This window comes from Acinonyx jubatus, chromosome F2, assembly GCF_027475565.1.
Source record: "Acinonyx jubatus isolate Ajub_Pintada_27869175 chromosome F2, VMU_Ajub_asm_v1.0, whole genome shotgun sequence".
NCBI classification, from domain to species: Eukaryota; Metazoa; Chordata; class Mammalia; order Carnivora; family Felidae; genus Acinonyx; species Acinonyx jubatus.
The window spans coordinates 2,630,185-2,652,442 of record NC_069394.1 but is presented as its reverse complement, the minus strand read 5'-3'; the positions used below and the strand labels follow the sequence as shown (position 1 = coordinate 2,652,442).

The 22,258-nt window shown below is 66.3% G+C and overlaps 1 protein-coding gene across 1 annotated transcript in view; it reads left to right on the top strand.

Moving 5' to 3' along the window:
• Positions 1-3,329: 3,329 nt before the first annotated feature.
• Positions 3,330-22,258, top strand: part of PTP4A3 (protein tyrosine phosphatase 4A3) — a 34,763-nt gene continuing 15,834 nt past the window's right edge. Inside the window, exon 1 of the mRNA XM_027063788.2 lies at positions 3,330-3,456. The gene's annotated coding sequence lies outside the window, so the exon portion shown is untranslated. The remainder of the gene's footprint in view (positions 3,457-22,258) is intronic.

Here is a 22,258-nt window from a genome sequence, read left to right as displayed (position 1 = left end):
CCCACACAAGCCTGTGCTTCTCAGCGTCCGCTTCCCTTCCTGTTTGCAATGTGGTGCTTGTCCGCTTGCCCCGGTGGCACAGCCTGGGGCACGGGAGGCGTATTCGGGGTGACGCCAGGTGAGGGGGCGGCACGGGGGAGCCAACACACAGGGTCTCTCGTGCTTCCGGATGCCCCCACGACGGTTTGTCTGCAGACGGGAGGCTGGGGCGTGTGCCCGCTGGTGAGGCCCGTCCTGGGGCGTTAACGCCTTCGGGGCTCGGTGCACACCGGGCTCGGGCACCGTCAGGGTGGGGAGGGGCCACGTGTGCCACTGTGGCCGAAACGGCGGGGGTCGGGGGCGTGACGTGGCCACCAGGGCGTCGGCGGCGGGGGGCACGCTTCTTCTGTACGTACACCGTGCTCCTGCATGGAACTCCTGCTTTTGCCTGACTTCACATTGACCAACAAGTTCTTTCTTTGCTCGCGTTTGACCCTGGGGCTTGAGGATGACCTTTAGAGGACAGTCCTAAGAACGTTCACTGAGCACCTGCTCGGTGCCGGACACACGAACCTAGCACTAACGAGCACTCTTATCCTCTGAGGTCGACACGATCACCGTGGCCCCACTCTCTGGATGAGGAAACCGAGGCGAGGAGGGGTTAAAGCACACAGCCCGCTGGCAGAGGCTCAGAAGTGGAGGGCGGGGCCAGTGGCGCACCTGTTGCCCCCGTGACTGGCTCTCGGCCCCTCCTCGTGGCCCTGCTGCTTCTGGGGCCGGGGCTGTTGGACTGGAGGCCGCTTTCTGGAAATCCACTTAGCACTGACCTCATCTCTGTCCTCCTCGGAGCTAATCTGCTAATCCTGCCCGCCCCCAGCGGCCCCTGCACTGTCTGAATGTTCCTAATACCTTCTCCTCTGCCCGCCCCCTCCCTGGCCGGGGGAGGGGGGGGTCCTCTCTGCTCTGCTTGGGGGGGAGGGTGGTGGCAGGTCCAGTGACCAGGAGCTGGTGCGGATGGGATCTGTTCCGGGCACCACTCCTCAATCCCCGGGAGGATTCTGGCGGCTGGCGTTCAGGCCTGGGTTCTGCCCCTGCCTTTCCCGTGCATGGTCATCACCTCTTCGGGCCACGTGTTCTCCTGCATGAGAGGAGGTCAGTTCTGAGCACCTTCCCCGCTGTGAAGTCAGGATTCTTCCCCACTCTCCCTCTCGCCCGCCTGTCCCCCGCAGTGTGCGGGCTCTGGCCCCCCCAGACCTGGGATAGAACCCTGGCTCTGCCTGAAGGGAGCTTCGGTTTCCTAACCTGCACAGTGGTCCTTCTTCCGCAGGGCATGGTGTGTGCTCGCTGGGAGAGTCCCCGGCACAAGGTTGGAGGGGGACAGAGCCTCCTCCCTGCCCACACTGAGGCCACACGGGGGGGGGGGGAGATGAAAGGGACCCCAGCCTGTGAGCCCATGGGGAAGGCCACGCCCCCCACCCCACAGCGAAGGGGGCCGGGATAGAGACTCCCTGAGATTTGGGGCAGGGGAGGAGAAAGAGTCTGAAACGAGGGGAGGGGTGCAGGTGGCCGGTCAAGCCAAGCATTAGAAACAGATTAACAACTGAAACGGACCTGAGGCCCCATGGACAATGGGCTGCCTTGGTGGTTGCTGAGACCCCCATTTCAGTGGACGGTTCCTTTTTCCCAGGACCTCAAACCTGGAGCGACCCTAGCTGTTTCCCATTGTTCTCTGCGTGAAGGCACTGAGGACAGGGAACCCCAGCTTTGTGGTTAAACAAGGGGAGGTCTGGACTAAGTCTACTTCTGACTTGCTGTGTGATCTTTGGAAGTTGCTTAACCCCTCTGTGCCTCATCCACAAAATAGGGGAACAACGGTCCCTACCTCGTGGGGCTGTGCGGGGATAAGCTGGTGAACTGAGATTCGAACTCAGGTCTGCAAGGCTCTGTCCTTTGTCCTCCTTCTGACTCTTAAGGAGGCATTGGGGGCCTCTGGGCACCGTCTGATCACCCCATCTATGAATGCGCACACATCTGTGCCGGACGCTGGTGTGAATCCTGGGGACACAGCTGGGGACACAGGTGAGGTCCTCACCCAGACCATGATCGGTGTTGTGTGTAACTGCTTGGTGGGGGGGGGGGGATCTCTGGCAGAGCTGAGTGAGGGGACGGCCAGTGGAGACTGAGCTCTCAGAGGAGATGACAGCTGAAAGGGACAAGATGTGAAGGGCAGCACCACAGGGGTGGCCTGGGGCAAGAGTTTCCATGCAGCAGGAGTAGCAAGTACAAAGGCCCTGGGGTGGGATGGACCCTGACTGTTGGAGGAACAGCATGCAGGTGTTCCATGCTGTGGCAGCTTCGTGGCGAGTGGAGGGAGCCTAGAGGAGCAAGCCCTGGCCCAGTCAGATGGCCTTGGGACCAAGGTGCCACCATGAAGGATTGTGCATGGAGAGGGGAGGGCTCTCACTCTTGCCTTCCAGGGGTCACTGTGGCTGCTGGGGTGGGTGGTCGGAGGGGCATCCTCCCCAGGACGCGGAGATAGTACCAGAGCAAGCCTCCAGCCTGGGAGGAGAGGCTGGGCTGACGGTGGGGCTCGTGCATGGACCGGCATCAGGGGACCCTGGCGTTTCCACATCTGCCTCTCTGGTGCCCTCTGTCCTGGGCCCTCTCCCCATGCCACCACTGGCCTGGCCATGAGCTCCCTAGTTAGTGCTGATCCGGAAGGGGACTCCCTCACCAGTCCCCAGGGGGGCACCTTACAAATCTCCCCGGAGGCTGGCTGGTGGCCGAAATGGCACAGGCACCTGGCCGGCCCACGGGGCACAGAGAAACGGAGGAGGGTCGGGCCTCCACCAGCCCTTACAGAGGCAGCTGCCGCTTTCTGAGCAGCTCTGCGTGTGGGCCTGCCCTCGGGGCGCGAGGTCCCGGGGGGCCTGATGACCCCCTCCAGGAGCCCACCTTCAGGGCCCCCCTGGTCTGACCCCAATGCCGCCGCTGGGTGACTGCTATCTAGGCCCCATCCTCCCATCAGACGCGCGTCTGGTGCTCAGCACCTATGGACAAATGGAGACGTCGAGGCATCCGGAAGTTTCGTAAAACCTTTGGCCTCCAGACCCCTTCTCGGCCCCCGCGCACCTTGCCCTCTCCATCCTCACTCGGGATCCAACGGGCCGTGACCACTCCAGGCGGCCAGGCAGTCCTTGCCTCAGCGGGCGGGCCCTGTCAGCAGCCAAGGTCAGACCCCGCCCCACCCCCCCGGCTCGCTCCCCATGGCCACGCCCCTTCCCACCCGGGCGGGGCCTGCGGGGCGCGCGCGCGCGGCCGAGGCGTGGGGAGCGCTCTCATTGGGCCGTGCCAAGCACGTGACCTGACGCCCCGGCCCGCGCTCCCGGAGCCGGGGCCGCGCCTGCGCGCGCCGGCCCCGCGTGCACGCGCGCGCGCCCCTCCCTCCGCCCGTCGAGCCGGCGCCGGGACCGCCAGGTCAGTCTCCTCGGCGCGCGCTCGGGCGGGGGCGCGCGGCGCGGGCGCGTGGGGCCGTGGGCGCGCAGACGGAGGGCGGCCGCCCCCTGCGCCGGGCGCGTCCCGGGGCCCCTCGGCCTGGCCTGGCGGCTGCTGCGGCGGGAACGCGGGCCTGGGCGCGGCCACGTGCAGGGGCTCCCGGGGCGCCCCCGGCCTCGCTGGAAGCGCTGACCCCGCTTCCGTCTCTGGGGGGCGGGTGACCCCTGTTCCGAGTTCATCCTCCCCGAAGTTTCGGCCCAGGATCTGGTTCTGCCCCACTCTCTGCCCAGTTTCTTCATCTGCATAGTCTGGGGGCACTTGGTCTCTAACGCTCTTGTCACCAGAACCCCATGGGCCTCCCTGTCCTCGGGTAGGACCGGGATGGCAGCGGATGTCGCGGGAGGCTGAGCTCCGGGGCCCGATACCCGGTCTGCGGCCCCGCTCAGACCCTTACGGGGGCTGGTAGCCTGGCGGCGCCTCCCTCTCCTGGCGGCGGTCCAGCTGCAGAACCAGGTCGGCCGCCTTATCCCAGGTGCCACAGGGATTAAACAGGTGGCTCTCCACGTGGCCCCTGGGCTCTGCTGGACAGCTGGCGGTTGGGATGGGTGGCACACGCTCAGCTTCAAGCCGTCAGAGCGCTTCCGCTGTGTGGTCCGGTGACCTCTGCGGCTGGCGCCTGGCGGCTGAGGTGAGGCTGCCCATCTGGACCGTGCTAGCAGGTCCGAGGGCGGCGTGGGGTCCAGACCAGCAGGTCACAGCCCATATGGGCACCCCGACCCTGGCGGTTAGACATGCGCTGCACCTCCTGCCCTGGCCCAAGCGCTCTGTGGGTTCTGGGTGTCAGCGTGGCGTGTGGGCTCAAGGGGATCCCGCGCCTGCGCAGCAGCGTGGGGGTGCGGACCAGACGGGGTCAACGGAGGGTGCGTGCGGTCTTGCCCAGAGGCCTCTTCAAAGCTCTGTGCTTGCCCCGCGCTTCACTGACCTCAAACCCTCCTGTGAGGGAGGTTCTTCACCCCATTTCTCAGATGGGGAGGCTGAGGCCCAGCGAGGTGGAGTCGGGCCCACCTCACCCGTAGATCTAAACGGAGCCTTGGTTTTCCCGTCTGTGAAGTGGGTGCCCTGTGGCTCACCCTGCAGGCTGCTGTGAGGAGTAAATGGGAGAGGCCCTGAGCCCAGGGCCTAACCTGAGGCAGGCACGGGGGTGTCTCCGCTGCTCCCCAGGCCCCCCCCCCCCCCCCCCGCTGCAGCTCTTCAGGGACGGAGGCTGCCCTGACCACGTGGCGGTCCCAGGCTGCTCCTCAAAGGCCCCTGTGCAGAGCTGGTCAGCCCTCAGCGCTCCCCACGGCGACTGCCAAGCGCTTCCCCTGTGCCGGGCCCCCTGCTGGAATCAGAGGCGGGTGGTGGGGTCGTGGTGGGTTGGGCGGGTCGTGGGCCTCCCCCTTGCCCCAGGTGGCCAGTGTGGTGGGAGAAGATGCGGGTGGTGGTCAGGTGGGACCTCCAGGCCGTCTCCTAGGCTTACTGGCTCCTCCTTGCCCTTGCTCGCCTCCAGGACACCTTCCCTGACCGCCAGGATGAGGCTGGGGCCCCAGCTAGTCACCCCTGTCTCCTCAGTGCCAGCGTAGGCCCTGGCGGGGTGGGGGGCGGCCGATGTCGTCCGCAGCGTGGGCATGGTGGACAGCAGGAAAGCCGGGTGGGTGGGCCCCTTTCTTAGACAAGCGGACGGTTTGGAAGGCGAGGGGGTCCTGGAGGTGCCACGGGTTGGGGGGCCTCAGGATGACCTCAGGGCGCCGGGCGGGGTGTGCTGGGAAGTGCTCATCAAAGCGCTGCCTTGAAGCATTAGCCAGCTTGACTTCGTGCCCTTGTTGGGAAGAGGAGGACACTGTCGGCTCCGAGCTGGTGTGAGCCCACCCTGCCCCCCACTGGGGTGGGTGGGGGTCCGCAGACACACAGCGTCTGTGCTAGCGATCTTCCTGGGGGCTCACATCCAGATGGGGCCCCTGCTGCCTCACCGGCTGGCAGACCCTAGCAAAAGAGGGGGGCAAGTAGAAAGGGCACTGGCCTCTCCAGGCAACATTTGGCTGGAGCTGGCAGGGCTGTGGTGGCCAGGGACCGGTGGGCATGTCCCCCAAGACCTTGCCCTGCCTTTGTGACCCAGAGGCTCCAAACCTCACGGTAGGCTGTAAGCAGGTGATGCGCTGGGGTTTCTCACCTCTGGCCGGCCCTGCCCTGTGCCCTCCGTCCGGGACGGCCTCCCCACCCGCTGCCTGGCTGTCCCACCTCCACCCGGACCCCCTCACCGTCGCCCGCTCTGTTTAGTCCCTGGCACCCCTTGCCGCCCCCAGGGCCTTTCCTCAGTCAGGAAGTTCTGGCGAGATTTCGAGTTTCTCGCCAGATACTTAATGCCTCACCCCTCAGTTTCTGCGCCTGTAAAATGGGAACAGCGAGGTGTGAGGTCAGTCACATGGGCGGACGCCGCCCTGGTGCTCAGAAGGTGTGCAGAAAACGCAACTTCCCTCCTTCCAGCCTGGGCTGTCACCGTGGCACTGTGGCTCCTTGTTGGGGGCACGGAGGGTTCCTAGCATGTGGGCGGTGGTCCTCAGTGGGGCCGGCACCTTCCGGGTCGTAAGGTGGTTTGGAATCTGGCTCCAAGCAGCCAGTCAGGCATTCCTTTCTCACTGTGCCAGCAAACTTGAGAGCCTACTGTGTGCCAGGCCCTGGTGAGCTGTGCTGCGACTGCCCTAGGGCCAGCAGTGAGTCGGGAGGAGGGAGACGCACCAAGAGCTCGCACACACGCCGGGTGCAGATCACTTCTGGTGACAAACGCGCTGGGGAGAAATGGGATAAGGTTGGGGGCTAGCAGGTGGCGGGGAGGGCGGCCCAGGCTGGGCTGGTGTGGCTGTGCCGGGCCTCGTCATACCCTTCCTCGCTTGGGACGGCGATGCGGCGTAGCCGATGGGGCTGTGGGTGCTGCCGGACGTGTGTCCAGGAGCTACTCTGCCAGGTACCGAGGGCGGGGCTTGGAACAGAGGCGGCCCTGCTCTTGCGGCCCCCACCCTCAGCGTCGGGTGTTCAGGTGGGTTGGGGGGGAGGGCTGCGGGGCCTGCTGGGGGCCCACGGCTCAGCCTCTCCACCTGCTGTTTTCCCGACCAGGAAGCTGGGCCCAGGGGGACTCCGAAGGCCAGAGGAGTGAGCACAGATTCCTTTGTGCAGAACGTGGCTCTGTCCACGTCCCCACGGACCAGAGTGCCTTCCTCTACCGCCACTCTGGGAGGCAGGCGTAACAGCCCAGCTTGTAGGTGGGGAAACCGAGGCTCAGAGAAGGCAGTTGCCGGGGCGTGCTGGGTGCCTGCTGTGTGCCAGGACCCCGTCCTGATCTACACCCGTGGCTATGGGAAGCAGTGTCCACCTGTCCTACAGCAAAAGGCCGAGGCTCAGCAAGGCTCCTCGCTTTCTGAGGTCACGTGGCCTTCAGGTGGCGGTGGCTGAAGGAGGGAGGCCCCTCTGTCTGACCCTGCGTCTAGCCTGGTGACCCCAGACCCTCCGTGGGCTGGGAGGTGTTCCTGTGGGGGGGCTGGAGGGCCGGCCCAGGTCAGGGTTGGTGGGCGGTGCCCGGCCAGGCCCAGCTCCCGCCGCAGTGACCTCTCTGCTACCTGGCTGTCCTGTCCTGGCCTGGGGCCCATCCCCGCCTCTGCCCAGGCCTCAGCCGGCCGCCCAGGAAACGGGAAGGCGAGAAGCTGAGTGCACGTCTCGACCCAGGCAGGTGTGGTGTGTCCTCTTGGATATGGGGGCTCAGTGGGCACGGAGGCGGCTGGAGCCTTTCCTCTCTGAGGCCACCGTCCGTGGGGACGGCTGGAGTTGCTCTGCAGCTTATCAGCCGTCAGCGCTGTGCCCTCACGCTCGCCCTACAGCCGTGGGTTCTCGGGCCTCCAGAGACACTGACCCCTCTGCGTCCTGGGCCTCCCGGCTGCCACCGGCACTGTGCTCCTCCCATGTGCCCAGCCCGAGCTCGGCTGTGTCCTACGTGGGATGAACTCAGTGTGCAGGACCCTGGAGACTCTTGCAGGCCAGCAGGGAGGAGGGCCCTGTGTCCTGTGCTCAGGACCTGTCTGCTGGTGAGGGGCCGCGCCTGGAAGGTGGCTTCAAGGTCTCGCTCTCCTGCTGGGTGACCCTGGGGGTGGGCGTCATTGCCAGAGTCTCTGTTCTCGACCAGCAAATGAAGGCTGGACCAGATCAGTGAAGGGGTGGAGCAGAGCCTGCAGGGGTGTGGCTTCCCTGAGGTATGGTCCTAGAAGGGGGAGCCTCAGGGGGACGGCTCCAACTGTAGGGAGTCTGGGGGGCTTGGGTGCACGGCTGGGGGCCGATGTGCTGGAACGGGGCTCCGAGCCAAGGATAGAGGGTCTCCCAGCCTCCAGGCGTGGCTGCCAGGGCACAGACGAGGACAGGTCATTGGCTGCATGGCTCTGGGCCAACTCTTCTCCTTTGGGGTCTCGGTTTCCCCCTCTGCAGACGGGGGGCTCTGACCTGCCGTCTTCAGCTCCTCTGTCCCCACAGCCCCCCCCTGGGAGCTGCAGTCGTTCGTTCCCACGGCCTCCCCGGTCACAGAGACCCCAAAGCCAGGGCCGGCCCGGTCAGTGGGGGCGGGTGGACAGGCAGGCGGCCCTGCCCCGTCCGCTTCCCATGGGACTGGTGCTCCAGCCACTCTCCTGGCCCCGGGGCCCCTCTTGTGACTCAGGCTTCCTGGAAGAGGCGCGGGAGCGCACAGAGGATTCCCCGCCACCCCACCCGGGGCTCCCGCCTGCCGGCCCCGCCTGTCCCGTCACCGGCCCGGCCCCGTGGCTGCAGGCGGTGGGCTCCACCTGGTCTACGTTCCTCCCTCCCCCAGAGGGTGCTCCTTTCTGCTGGCGCCCCTCCCCCCTCACCTGCTGGTGTGGGCACACTGGCCCCCCCTCACTCTCCTGCCTGGACCGGGGCCTGGGAATTGCCATGTGGGATTCAGGGGGTGCCTGGGGTTCCCCACAGTAACCTCACTGTCCCTTCCGCATGGCCCTCGGGAGCCCAGAGCCATGGTCCCGGCTCTGCCAGGTCTCTCTGGCTCACCCTGGGCCTGCCTCTGTGCTTCCTGGGCCTCAGTTTTCTTGTCTGGAGAATGGGGACGCACCATGGACCTCGCAGCAGACTGGGTGGGAGGTCAGGCCAGAGACGGCAGCCTCGGAGGTGAAGCTTCGGCCGGCGGGCCAGGCTGCCGCCTCCAGCCCTGCATCTGCTCCGTGTCACCAGGCTCTCGTCTACCCTCGCCGGGGGCCCGTGACCTCGGGAGGCGAAGCCCAGGTGACTTGGCTTCTTTATGTGTCCTGTGGTGCTCTTGGGCCTGGGGGGGCAGAGGCGGCATCTACTGCCCCAGGGGCTCACGTTGCTGGGTGGGAGGCGGGAGGGCAGCTCTCAAACGGGGCTCTCGTAGGTCGTTAACGGTTTAATCCAGATTTAGTGGTGGTTCTTAGAAAACTTCAAACAGCCCAGGCAATTATAACCACTGTGGGCGCTGGGTGTGCTGGCTTCCCGGGAACAGGCTGCCCGCACGCATTCCGCATTTCACTGGAAATTTCCCTTACTGTCGACCGTGGATCTCTCCGGAGGCAGCCGTGGACCCTGGCCCCTGGGTCTGGACGGACCCCTGTTGATTGATCAGTACCCGCCCCATGATCTCCATCTTGGCTGCTGGGTAGTCGGATGGGCAGCGCAGCTTACTGGCTTGGCCTGGCCTCTGCCTCCTCGTGCCTCTCAAGGGGCCGCCAGGCCTGCACTGGCCCCTGCCGGGGGTTGGGGGGAGTTAGAGAGAGGTGGTGCGGAGAGGGAGAGACCAGGGGTGGGCAAGACCCCTAGGAGACGACAATCTCTTTCCCAGAGTGTGTGGCCCTCATGCTTTGAGGAAGTCAGGGCGGCCTTCTGGGAGGAGGAGGCGCCTGGCCTGGGCTTGAGGGTTGTGGGCACCACAGTAGAGGGAGGGGCTCTCGAGGCTTAGGGCCCGAGTTAACAGTGTCACTGCGGCAGCTCCTGGGTCAGCCCGCTCGGGGCGGTGGGTCGGGGAACGGGCAGGGATGGAAGGCAGGTGCGTCGTGCCCAGCGCTCCGTCGGCCGGGCTTGTGTGGTCCTCGCCGAGTGGCCTGGAGCCAGGACTGTCGGCCCCTCCTTTACAGGTGTGCGTGGGGAGGGGGGAGCGGACCCCATCGCAGCACAGCCATCAGCCCGTCCTGCCTGGCATGCCCTCCCCTCTCTGGCCTCAGTTTTCCCAGTCTCTGGAGTGGGGCTGAATGACCTGCCCCAGCCGTTGGGGGGGGAGCCTGATAAAGAAAGGGCATCCGGTGAGCAGAGAGGAGGTCTTGCTTCTGGCCTTTGGCCTGACTCGTCCTTCTGTGCCTCAGCTTCCCCCTCTGTAAATGGGGGCGGGAAGCCCTTTTGTGGGGATGTCGGGAAGCGAAAGAGGGGCAGTGGGTGCGGGCAGCCTGAGCCGCGTAGCGGGTGCCCCGCCGATGGGTGATGCGGATCCCCCACCGGCTCTTCCGTGACCTCGGCGACTGGGACGTTCCCACGGCCGGGCAGCCACAGGAAGCCATCTGGAGGCCTTGTTTACCCTCCCCCGGCTGCCCTGGCAGGAAGTCACCGGAAGGGCTGTCCCGAGGGGCCCCTAGGCCTGTGAGGACAGCCGGTGGCCGGGGGTCCCCAGCGGGGCACAGAGGACTGACGGGGCGGAGCTGGGTGCTCCAGGGCCCCCTGTGGCGTGTGGGCTGGAGTGTGGACGGAGATGTTCATCGAGTGCATGCATCTGTACGTCTAGCCCGGTGGCTACCCCTTCCCTTGCGTGGCTGTGGCCCGTGAAGTCACAGCCTCAGCCCCGGGTGGCCTGCGTGATGGTCCGGGAGGGGTGGGGTCCAGGGAGCCGGAGGAGGGGCCCCTAACGCGGGGGGCAGGGGCCAGAGGCGAGCCCTCGAGGCAGCTGAGGGTCCGGGAGGAGGTGTGTAGGGGAAGGGGGCCGGGAGACGGTGCAGGTGGAGGCTGTGGCCTCTGACGGGGCTGCTGAGGGCGAGGGCGTTGGGGTGACGTAGAGAGGTAGGCGGGGCCTGGGGGCACGGATAGTGACGAGGGGTGGTCGTGGCCCAGAGACCCTCGTCCCTCCACCCCCCTCCCCTACACCACCCTCAGCTCACCCTGCAGCAGGGTCAGGGCCTGGGCCTCTGCCCCTCGGGACGTGCCCAGCTGCCCTGGCATTTGCAGCCCCGATGCCCACCGACTGGCCTGAGCGTGGCTGGCTGGGCCCGGAGACAGTTCCCACGGACATTGCCAGCTGGGCTCGCCCGACCCGAGGAAGGACGCTGACCCCAGCAGGGCCTTGGCTGCTTTGTGCCTGCCCGGCCTCCCGCCTTCAGAAGGAGCCTGGTGGGCCCGGGGGTCAGACGGCCCTGCCTGGCCAGCCGTGGGGAGCCAAGGAGCACCCCCGCCTGGCTTCTTCCTGTCCTCCCTCCACTTTCTCCTCCCCTCCCTCTGAGTTCTCACTGCTTTCCCTGCCCTGTCCCCGCCTCCCCCACTTTGGAAGGCTCTGTCGCAGGGTCCTTATGGGCAGAGCCCTCCCCGAGAGTGTGCTGGGGTTTTGGGGGCAGGGTGAGTGTCTCCCCCACCCTTCCCGTGCGGAAGCGAGCGTGAGAACCAGGGCTTTGGGCGGGATCCGGGACCGGGGAGCACGCTGCCGGGGGGCGGGGGGGTGTGTGTCCACCAGCCAGTCCTGGGTGAGACTGGATGTTCCAGAGGCGTCCCTGGGCTGAGGACGGGCAGCCGTGGGCCTGTCCCAGGAGGGTCACTGGCTGCTGCCGAGTGCCCGCTGCGTGCCAGGCCGACTCGTCTGTAACCCGGCACACAGCTGCCCCTCAGGTGTGGGTACCCCGTTTGCAGAGCCTGGGCCGACCCCAGGTCTGAGCGGCGGTGGCCTTGCCCCCTGCCTTGTCACGAGACACCAAGATCATCAGGACGGGAAGGGAGGAAGGGTGCTGTCTGTAAAAGATGGTTGCCGCGTGCGTGAGCAGGTGTGAGGGAGGCGGTGGCTGGTTCCCTGGGCCTCCTTGAGAGGCTGAGATGGTGGCAGAAGCCTGGAGGGGCGCCGGGGGCTCTGGGCCAGGAATCCAGAGCCTGGGGAGGCTGGTCTCGGGACAGTGGCTAGCCTCAGCTCCCCAGTCTGCTTTCTCCTGGGTGCAGCGCGCTCTGTAGATGGTGCGGGACAAGGCGGGGCCCTCCACCCGCCTCCCCTGCGGCGAGGGGGTCTGCGTGGCGGCTGGATGGAGGAGAGGAGATTCTCAGTGTGTTGGGGGGTCCGGTTGGGCAGCGGCTCCTTGGCAGCTGAGAGCCCCCTTCCTCTCTTGCTGTTGCTGGGGCCGTGACTGGTGGGCTCCCCGCCCCCGGGGTCACCGCCTGGTCGCTGTGGCCAACTTTACTGTCATGCCGGGGATCGAGCTCTTCTCCCCATGAGTGCCCCTGGACCCAGAGCCCAGCCATGGCATCTGCTAGGTGCTCCTAAGGGTCCATGAGCTGGTGAGTGGGCCTCCAAGGAGGGGGGTTTGGACAGATGGAACCAGGGAGGAGTCCTAGGTAGCTGGCAAAGGCCTGGAGAGACAGCATGGGGTGGTGTGGGGGCAGAGAGTGCTCCCGGCACGGGGCACAGTGAGGGCAAAGGGCCGGAAGCAGGACCACGCACGGAGGCTGTGTGTCTCCAGAAGGGCAGGAAGGCAGGTGGGGCTGGAGCGGAGGGGGAGGAGAGTGGGGGAGGGCAGCCCAGCGGTAGGGCCTTCAGGGCGGGGAGGCTTGGCTTTTTCCTTCCGAGTGGTGTGCCTGCCACTGAGGGCTTCCGCCCTGGAGGATGGGGTCAGCCTGGGTGCTGCCAGGTAGGGAGGAGGGGGTGGGGTGGGAGTACCCACGACGCCAGGTAGGGGGTGGGGGTGGGGCGGGAGTACCCAGGACGTCAGGTAGGGGGTGGGGGTGGGGCGGGGGTACCCAGGACGCCAGGTAGGGGGTGGGGGTGGGGCGGGGGTACCCAGGACGCCAGGTAGGGGGTGGGGGTGGGGCGGGGGTACCCAGGACGCCAGGTAGGGGGTGGGGGGTGGGGCGGGGGTACCCAGGACGCCAGGTAGGGGGTGGGGGGTGGGGCAGGGGTACCCAGGACGCCAGGGTGGGGACTAGCTCTGGGCACACACTCCCCAAACTCTCAGTGACCTCAGGTGGCCCGGGCACTGCTGTCTCACCTGTCACCATCCATGGGGACTCTCCTGCTCCACATTGGGGATCCTGGGGACTTTCTGTTTCCTCACCCGGTGCTTGATTCTGTGACACACCTCGATCTGGGCTTGCAGAGACCTGCCCGTGCCCTGCAGCGATTCTGAGAACCGGGGTCCCCCGAGCCTGCCTTCCCTGGGGAGCAGTTCCCTGCGGTGTCCCCTGAAGCCTGGCTCACCTTTCTGCCCCCTGCCTTTTCCTGCCTCCTGGCCTTTACTCAAGCTGTGCCTGGACACCCCGCCCTTTGCCCTTCTCAGGGGGATCTCTTGAGACAAAAGAGGGACAGCGTGTCCTTCCGTGTCCCGCAGGCCACCTGGTCCGGTTCTCCAGGGATGCCTGCACCTGCTGCTGGTGCCCACATGTGGCCTGGACTCTGGGCAGTCACAGGTGCACGTGCAGATTTGTGTCTGACAAAGAAGGTGGCCCCTGTGGTGTCACCCCTTACAGCATCACTTGTCTTGCTCTCCTGCCCTCTTCCGGTGCTCCGTCACCACGGGCTGGGAGCACTCGGGGCCCTGGACCCTCCTCGGAACCGGCTTTGCCCCCTGCCGGCTCCCTGGCAAACGAATGAATCCTTGACCTGTGCTCACTCTACGTGTGCTGGTTGTGTTTGGAACTTCTAAAGTTGCTTTGACAACTGTCCTTTTTATTTTATTTGTTTTAAAGATTATTTATTTTTGAAGGAGAGACAGGGCGTGCAAGCAGACAGGGGAGGGGCAGAGAGAGAGAGAGAGAGAGAGAGACAGAATCCCAAGCAGGCTCCGTGCTGTCAGCGCATGGAACCTGACTTGGGGCTCAACCTCACGAGCTGTGAGATCGTGACCCGAGCTGAAATCAAGAGTCGGAGGCTCGACTGAGTGAGCCACCCAGGCGCCCCTCTTTCCCATCCTTGAAGGCCAGCCCCGCCCGGCCTAGAACCCTGGAGGCCCCTCGCTTACCTGCCCGGCTGCCGGGACCTCCGTCCCTCCCTGGCCTGCCCGGTGCCCTCGGCAGCCTGGTGCACCCGAGGAGCCCAGGAAGGGGCTGACCAGGTGCTCCCACCCCGTGTGGCGACGCCCACACTCCCGCTCCAGTGTGGGATCTCGGAAGAACGGACGCCTGTGGGTGTTTGTCGACCGGCCCCCGGCTCGTGTCCTGCACCGCTCCTGCTGTGCGCGGTCCCTGCGGGAGAAATGAGAACAGAACTGGAGGTGACCCGGACGCCCGTCCGCTGAGCACAGAAAAGCAGAGCGCGGTCTCCACATGGCGTAGAGATTCTCAGCCACGAAGAGGGTGAAGTCCTGACCCGATGACAGCACGCACGCCCCTAGAAAGCATCGTGCTGAGCGAACGGGGCCAGAGGCCGGAGGCCACGTGGTGCCTGATGCCGCTTATGTGAAACGTGCGCCCGGGCAAATCCGCGGGCGTGCGATCCCGGGCACCGGACTGGCTGCCAGCGGCGGGCGGCAGGAGATTGGGGCCGGGCTGCGACGGGTGTGGCGCCGCCTGTTGGGGTGACGGAAATGCCCTGGAGTCAGGCGGCCGTGGTGGCTACGCAGCACCGTGGACATGTTAGAAAACGCCGAGTAGACAAGTAGCGAAACGGCACGTGTCGCGTTCCGTGAATTTTATCTCGGGAAACAAATGTAACCAGCTCCCTGCCCCGCAGAGTCTGGCCTGAGCGGGTTCTCAGCTAAAGTCTGCAAAATAGGATTAGCCCGGCTCGGCCCCAGGGCGGCCAGCGCGCAGGGACTTCATTAGCGCTTGGAGGGGAGAGTGACGACGGGACGCCCGCGGGTGCTGGGCCGTGGCGGGGCTCAACGAGTTTGGGGAAGCAGGGTCGAGCCGCCCTCCTCCTGCCTGAGCACGGTGCCCGGCATCGGTGAGTCTGGCTGAGAGCGCGAAGCAGGCGGCTCGCAGACAGGTCTGTGTTGTCGTGGGGTCTCCTGCCCTCCCTCCTCCGTCTCCTACCGCTGCGGGTCCGCAAAACCCCGGGGCGGCCGTGCACAGGGGGGTGGGGCTGCGGGGCCAGCCGGCCCAGCACCTCGGGCCCGTGCCCTGTAGGGGGGCTCACAGAGCTGCTGAGGGGTCAGGCGAAGCCGAGTGGGCACGGGCTTTGTGCCCTCGGAAGTGCGTCCCTTGCCCCCTTCTGTCCCTGTACGCTTGGCTGGGTCCAGCGAGGAGGGGGCTGCCGTGCCTGTTCACTCAGCCGCCTCTGGGCACTCCCGCCTGATGTGAAGAAGGGGCAGCCCTGGGGAAAGCGGGGGGCGGCGGTGGGGGGGGGGGGAGCCGGCAGTGCCGTGCCAAGTACGGGTCTGCCTGCTGGCCTGGTGATGCGGCCCGACCTCCTGCTGCCCCTGCTGTGCCCACAGCAGTGCCCAGAGCTGCCCAAGGGAGCCAGGGTCTGGTGAGGACGCTGGGCCGGAAGTTGCATCAGCCTCTCATTCATTGCTGGGGGGGCTGTGGGGCTTCTGGCTCCCCATGGGGGGCCCTCGAGGCCCCAGAGAAGAGGGGTTTCCCTTGGGTCGTTCTGCTGTGACGGTTCCCCACTGCGTCCTCTGGGAGCTGGACAGTGCAGGTGACCGGGTCCTGATGCCCAGCGCCCTGGGACGGGCCTTCTCTCTGGGAAGGCAGCTCGGATGGCGTGGGTGGGGCTGCGGGGGGGGGGCGGGGGCGGCAGGGGCAGCGGTGGGGGCGGCATGGCTGAGTGCCTAGTGGGTGCCTGTAGGGTGCCTCCCCTCCTGTGGCCGGCACCTCCTCGCTGCCCTCTCAGGCTGGGCATCCGCCTTGCTGCCCTCATGGCGGCCGATGTCTGCAGGCAGGAGCTGATCCCGCCACCCTCAGGTCGCCACGCATGACCAACACGGGGACGCCGGGGCAGGAGACTGGGGGGTGTGGCCTGGCCCGGGCTCTGCCTCCGTCCCTGCGTGGTGGTCCCTCCACTGACAACCAGCCGGGCTAGAGATGGTCCAAGCCACATAAGATGAGCAGGAGGCAGGGAGGCCGGGCCAGGAGGCTCTCCTACCTTCGCGGCTGGGAGGCTGGAGCCTGGGCCGAGGTGGGGTTCTATGAGGTGCTCTCGCTGCTAGTGCGTGGTGTCAGAAATGTTCTGGAAGCGTGCCACTGGCTGCGCCCCTCCAGATCACTACGTCTCTAGAGGAATACGGGCTCCGGGACATTCTGCGGGGAAGAAGCCCTCGGTGTCCCCAGCATCGCCATCTTGAACGCGGGTTCTCCTGCGGGGCTCAGAGTCCCGTCAGAGCCCGTGGGGGTATCTGGCACAGCAGAAACATTCAAGGGATCCAGACGAGGCTGCTTGGAAGGGAGGTGTCCTTCCAGACCCCAGGAGGACAGCCATCTGCAGCTGCAGTGAACCCATTTTACAGATGATCAAATGGAAGCACAGAGAGGTTGAGGGATGTGCTCAGGGTCACACAGCTTGCGATGGGGGAGCCAGGATGGGAACCAGGCCAGACTCCCAAGCCGTTCACACCCTGGGAATAGTGGTCACAGCCTGAACAAGAACGTGGGCAGAACCTCACCTGGGTCGGGCTGATGGGAGGGAGCTGTCCCCTCCCCTGGGCCCCTGGAGGCCCTGCCTGGCCTGGGTTTGAGGGGGAGCTCCGCTTCAGAGTCTCACGGCCTCTCTGGGCCTCAGGTTCCCGGTGGTTGGATGGTCACTGGCACCCGCAAGGCCGTGACCTGTAGAGGGTAGACGGAGGCTCGGGTTGGAGGCCGTGCGTGGCGGGCGTAGTGCTGGCGTCTCTGGGGTGTGGGCTGCACCGCGTGGGGTTCCAGCCGCTGAAGGGCAGGAAGCAGTGCCCCTCCTGCTGTTTCAGAGACGGGACACGGTTCTTTGTCCAGCCCGGGGCTTGGGGTGGCCGCGATGGCCTGGAAATGCCAATGGAGCCAACTGACATGCTAATGACGCCGGACGGGCTTCTGGAAAGGGAGAGAGGGCTCAGAGAGGGAAGGTGGCAGCTCAGGGGGGACCCGTGGGTCCCTCTGCTGTGTGTCCTGGGTGCAGCGGCCCGCCCCTCTCTGGTCCTTGGGGGGCGCCGGTGGGGGGGGGGCCCGTGTCTCACTGCCAGGCCGGCCCAGAAATAGCCGTGACCTTCCGCACCCAGCTTGGCAACGCCCGGGGCCGAGGGGCCTACGTGCGCCCGGCTGAGTCCTCACAGGGCGGTGGGGCCGGTTATTTTGGACGTGGCCTCCCGAGGCCAGGTCAGAGCTCTTTCCCGTGGCTCCCGAAGGCCCCTCTGACGCGCGTCAACCAGGGCCTTGGCCGGCAGCCCTGGCTACCTCCAAGATCTGGCGCCCCCTTCCTGCCCGCCTGACCCCCAGCGACCCCGGGTGCTGGGTGGGGGCAGGGCGGGGATCCCAGGGATGAAGCAGGCGCTGGGTGACGAGGCTTCCTGGAGCCCTGGCCTCAGTTGGAGGGCTGGGCCTCGGTTTCCCCATCAGGGGTTGTTTTAAGGAGAAAATACATAGAAAGTGTCCACCCAGGGCTGGCTCTGAATCCTGGCTCAGCCCCCTCGTAGTTGTGTGGCTTCAGGCAAGTCACTGACTGCGTGGCCAGCGTACTTATCCATAAAATGGGGCCTCAATGCACTTATCCGTAAAACGGGGTGATGGGTGCCCCCAGGACCGCTCTGAGGATGAACGTGGGCCAGGGCCCGTGCTGAGAGCGTCGGGTGAGGCTATGACATGGCAGAGTCCCTGGGCCTTCCCCATGTTGCCCTGGAGGATACTGGGCTTATCCCTGGGATGTGCCAGGAGTGGCGATGGCCCGCGGACCTGGGTTCCAGCTGGGCCACAGTCTCCTCTTCTGTGACACGGGCTGAGTGTGATGGCTGCTTCTGGCCAGGCTGCTGTGTGCGGTGGTGAGAAATGGCCACCACACCGTGCTGCCCCGAGGTCCAGTCACGCCGGGTCACCACTGCAGACAGTGTCCTGCCACGGGTACACGGTGCTGGATGGGCACGGGGGATCGGCTGCTCGGTGGGCAGAGCCCCTCCCCCGCGGGTGCTGGGCTGGCGTCTGATCCTGCTTCCCAGTTGGGATTGGGGTGCGCCGGGTGCAGCAGGGAGGGGCGCACCGTCTGCCTGGTGCTGGCTGCATATGCTGAGGGGCCCCTCCCCTGGTCTGCTCACCACCCTCGGGGGCCCTGTCCTCGCACCGTCGGTCCTGGGCCCGAGGGGAACCCAGCGCGGCTCCTCTGTGGAGAGGGGCCGGGGCCCATGGCCCTGCTTGATTCAGGCGGGCAGCCCCGGGCCCTGCCCTCCAGGCCGTGTGACAACTTCACGGGCACCCGGGGGGATGGCACCCAGAGGGTGGGCCCCTCAGGGGGCAGTTCTTGTTCCCCTACCTTGTGAAGGTCTGTTATTTCCACTTTGTGCTGATGACTCAAAAGGCCCAGAGAGGGGAGGAGATGGGCCCAGGGGCACACAGCAGCCACAGGGAGGGATTCCTCAGTTGCCAGGGGTGTCTTAGCCTCCTACCAGCTGAGGACCCCCGGGGGACCTCCAGCTGATTCTGGCGGGTAGGGACTTGCCCAGCAGCCTCCTGTGTGAGGTCACATTGACCTTGAGGGCCACGACACCCACCCCAGTTCTCAGAGGACCCCAGCTCCCTTTTGCCTGTTGAGCGTCCTGTGTGTGTGTGTGGCATGGGAGGAGCTGGGGTCTACCTGGTGGACTGGGGAGGCCCTGAGCTCTCAGGACGGCAGGGTTGGGGACCTCCGCATTCCTGGCAGGGGCTTGACCTGGGGCCTGGAGGGTGCAGGGGCCTCTCAGGGGCCATTGGCTCCTAGTGGACCCATGAAGCACCATGCCCCTCTGGGACGCCATCCCCGTTCTGGGCACCGGCCCTTGGGGACCTTGGGGACTTGGTGGCATGGTGCCGGGAGTCAGCGCCAGCCCAGGGGGAAGGCACTGGGGACTGTGGGTGCAGCTAGGGCGGGCTTTCTGAGCTTTTCCTCCTGTTGGAATCCTGAGGCTTAGGAATTCCCAAGCGGACACCCTGTGCCCCAGAACAGTGGGCCGTGGGCTGGCGGGCAACCAGGCCTCTGGGACCGAGGGCAGGGGTGCTGGGGGCAGGGGGTGCAGCCGGGCCCGCACACACTGCTTCCAGCCACCCGGGGTCAGCGCGGCCTCGTGTGCCGATGCAGACGGCGGGGCCCCGGAGGGGGAGGCGGAGCCCGGAAATTTTGGAAACACGGATGAGTCCAGCCGTGTCCGTTCCAGGACAGGTGGGCTGGGATCTGGGGAGGGGCAGTGATGGCCCAGGGCCCACGGTGGGGGCTCCAGCCCTGCGAGTACAAAGGCGGGACACCGGGTCTCAGGAGGGTGGACCCCCTACCTCTGTGTGGAGGCCCCGGGCAGGGAGACCCTCGTGGTCTGACTTCCAGCCTGGGCAGAGTCCTCCGAGGCCCAGAGGAGGATGGAGTGTGGACCAGAGAGCATGGAGGGTGTGGAGGGCCACGGGGTGGGGTGGGGGGGCATAGTGGCACAGGGCGACGGGGCCCCTCGTGGCACAAGCGAGTGTCCGCGTGGACAGAGCTGCCGCCGGGCTCTCGGTTACACTGGGCGGTGGGAGGCGAGTTCGAGCAGTCCTGTCCGTTGTCCTGTCCGCTTGGTGGGCCGCATGGCCCACTTGTGTGCACTGATCCTCGGGCTCGTACCCCACCTTGGGCAGGTCCGAAGGGGACCAGTCGTGGCCCTGCCCTCCGGGGGCCCAGAGTGCTGGGGCCTGGCCTGTGGGACTGGTCCAGACAGAGGGGAGGGGCCGGGAGGTGGAGAAAGGGCTGTGGGTGCAGGGGAGGTTGGTGCAGTGAGGTTGGGAGAGGCCAGAGGGAGAAGGGCAGCCAGGTGGAGGGACAAAGGACGCAGGCCGGGTGTCGGGCGTGTGAGTCACAGCACCTGGCCGAGGCTGCAGGAGGCACAGTGAGGGGCAGTAGAGGCGGACGGGCTGGGAGGCTACGGGGGGCTTTGGGGCCTGGCCAAGGCCCTGGGGAACCTCGATGGGTCTGACCGAGCCTGGAGAGGGCCTCCATCTGGGGTGGGATGACTGCTGGGCAGGTGCCTGGTGGGAATTCGGGGCATGTGGATGGGGGGATGCCTGGGCAGGGGGTGGTGATGGCTGTGGGCCATCGGGGTGGCCGGGGGTAGCAGCCCCTCCTACAGCCAGGAACTACCCCCACCGCTCACCTGGCAGGGAACAGGAGTTAGCCCGAGATGCCCCTCCCACCCCTATCCAGGGTCTGGGGAGAGGGGGCAGAGCCCTGGTGGGAGCAGGGACAGGTGACTCTGGCTGTCAGGGGCGGGGACAGCCCCTCCCTCTCTGGTGGGATTCCTGCTTCCTCAGTGCTCGTGCAGGGCCTGGGGGGTGGGGGCAGGCCTGGGTGGGATGAGCTAACCCACCAGTTAGCCGCCTTCCTCACTTCCTCGTGGAGGAGACTAGGACAACAGGAAGAACTGGGCACTGAGCTCGTGGGGGGGGGCGGGGGGCTCACGGGGGCTCTGGGTAAGCTGGGCAGCTTTCTGGAGCCCCAGAGAAATCTGGGGAGGGGACTGGGGGGCTGCTTAGGTTGGGGGCAGCCCGTAGAGGGCCAGGCCATTTCTGTGTGGGGGTGTTGGGGTGGCAGGGGTACAGTGAGCACCCCGTCAGGCAAGGGAAGCGACCTGGAACCCCCTTCCCAGCCTGCAGCAGGCAGTGGGGGAGACAGGCCAGAGACCTGGGAAGCCCCAGGCTGTCCCTCTGACCCTTCACTCCGCCAGCTGCCCGGCCTGGGACTCTCCTCTCAGCTGGCTCTGTGCCTACCCCTCCTGCCCCCTCCCTGTTCTGGCTGCCTTTGGATACAGGGCCCTGGGGACCGTCCTGCCTCCTGCCGGCCCCAGAGTCAGGCTCAGCGGGGGAGGGGGGCTCTCCTGCCCGCTTCCCGGGACCAGGGTTCTCGCCTCAACCTCAGACCCTCGTCCCAGCCCCACTCCCCTGCTGCCCGGCAGCCCTGGGAGGCGGGAGGAAGTATAGCAGGGGCCAAAGGCTGGGATCCTTCTGGGGCTGCCCCGGCCTGCCCCCGCCTCCCAACACAGTTTACCGGCCCATGATCTGGGGCCTTTGACGCGGGAGGGCGGGCAGCCAGGCGGGGATAAAGCTGGGCGGGGGCCCGGCGCCCCGGGACTCCAGGACCAGGAAGGCAGGCGGGTGAGTGTCTGTGCGCTCCCTGGCTCTGGGTCTCGTGGGGGTGGGAGGTGTGGAAGGTGGGGCTGGCGGGAGGCCTGGGTGTGGCTGCCCTTGGGACACACCTCAGAGAGGGTGCGGGGGGCGGGGGGGTCGGGTGGCCAGGGGTTCCTGGGCCTTTGCTTGCTCAGCTCGCCTGAGCCTCAGTGGTTTCCTCCATCAAATGGGGCCGGGGTGGCCCTGGTGATGGAACCTTCTCCTTCCAGACCGTGCCGGAATGGACACTGTCCTTCCAAGCTCTTTGATAGTTCAGTGACCCCCGGCCAGTGGCACAGGGGAGGGTGGCCTACCCTCCTGGCCAGCTGCACTGTTGATGGGCGGTGGGGTCCAGCCTGGCTCTTCTGCCTGTGGGGTGGGGGTATGCCGAGCCTCTCTGTGCCCGTGTCCTCTCTTGTTAGAGGTAGGGGCCACATCATTGGTGATCATTTATTGTTAGCAGGGCAGTGAAAGGAGGTGCTGTGGGGCCGGCCCGCCCGGCCCTCCTGCCAGCAGGTGGGACCTGTGGTTGGTTCGGCCCTAACTGAGAGGCTGATCTGACCAGACCGTCTCCAGCAGGTGCGGACCTGCACGCCACGTTCTCCTTTGACCCTTCCAGCGACTTGTGGGGCCATTTTAAACGCCCTTGTACAGAAGGGGTCCGTGGAGCTTCAGGGATGCAGGAACCCCTCCCCAGCGACTAAACGGAGGAGTTTACGGCCTATTCGGCCCTGAGAGTCCCTGGGCCCCGTCAGAAAGCAGGCTCCCACCAGCGGTAACTGCCGTCTTACCATTCGTTGTCGGTAAGCGGCAGCTTGGATGGTCACTGGTTGTTACCTTGGGTTTGAGCGACCGCCTCGCCTCGAGGGTTTTGGAAGCATCCAGAGCTTTCCAGGTTGGTCGTAATTGTGAGCAAAGCACGAGTCTCTGGGCCCTAAGTTGAGGACCTGGTGGCTCTTCTGGGGCACGGTGGCGATTTTGGTGGCTGGGCCTCCTGGCATCTTCTTTGGCTGCTCTGAAGGCCTCATGTACCCAGTACCCTGGGCCCCGCTCGGCACAGGTGAAGTTTGCAGGATTCATCCCGGGGGAGGGAAGAAGGAACCCGGTTCCAGGTTGCTCTGCTCCTCCTCCGCCTGGCCTCCGTGTACAATGGGGCCCACGGTCTTTGGCCTCAGGTGGGAGTGTGTGTGTGTGTGTGTGTGTGTGTGTGTGTGTGTGTGTAGAGGTGGGGGTGGTGGAGACTTGGGGCGTAAAATGGGTTCCAGAGCCGGCAACA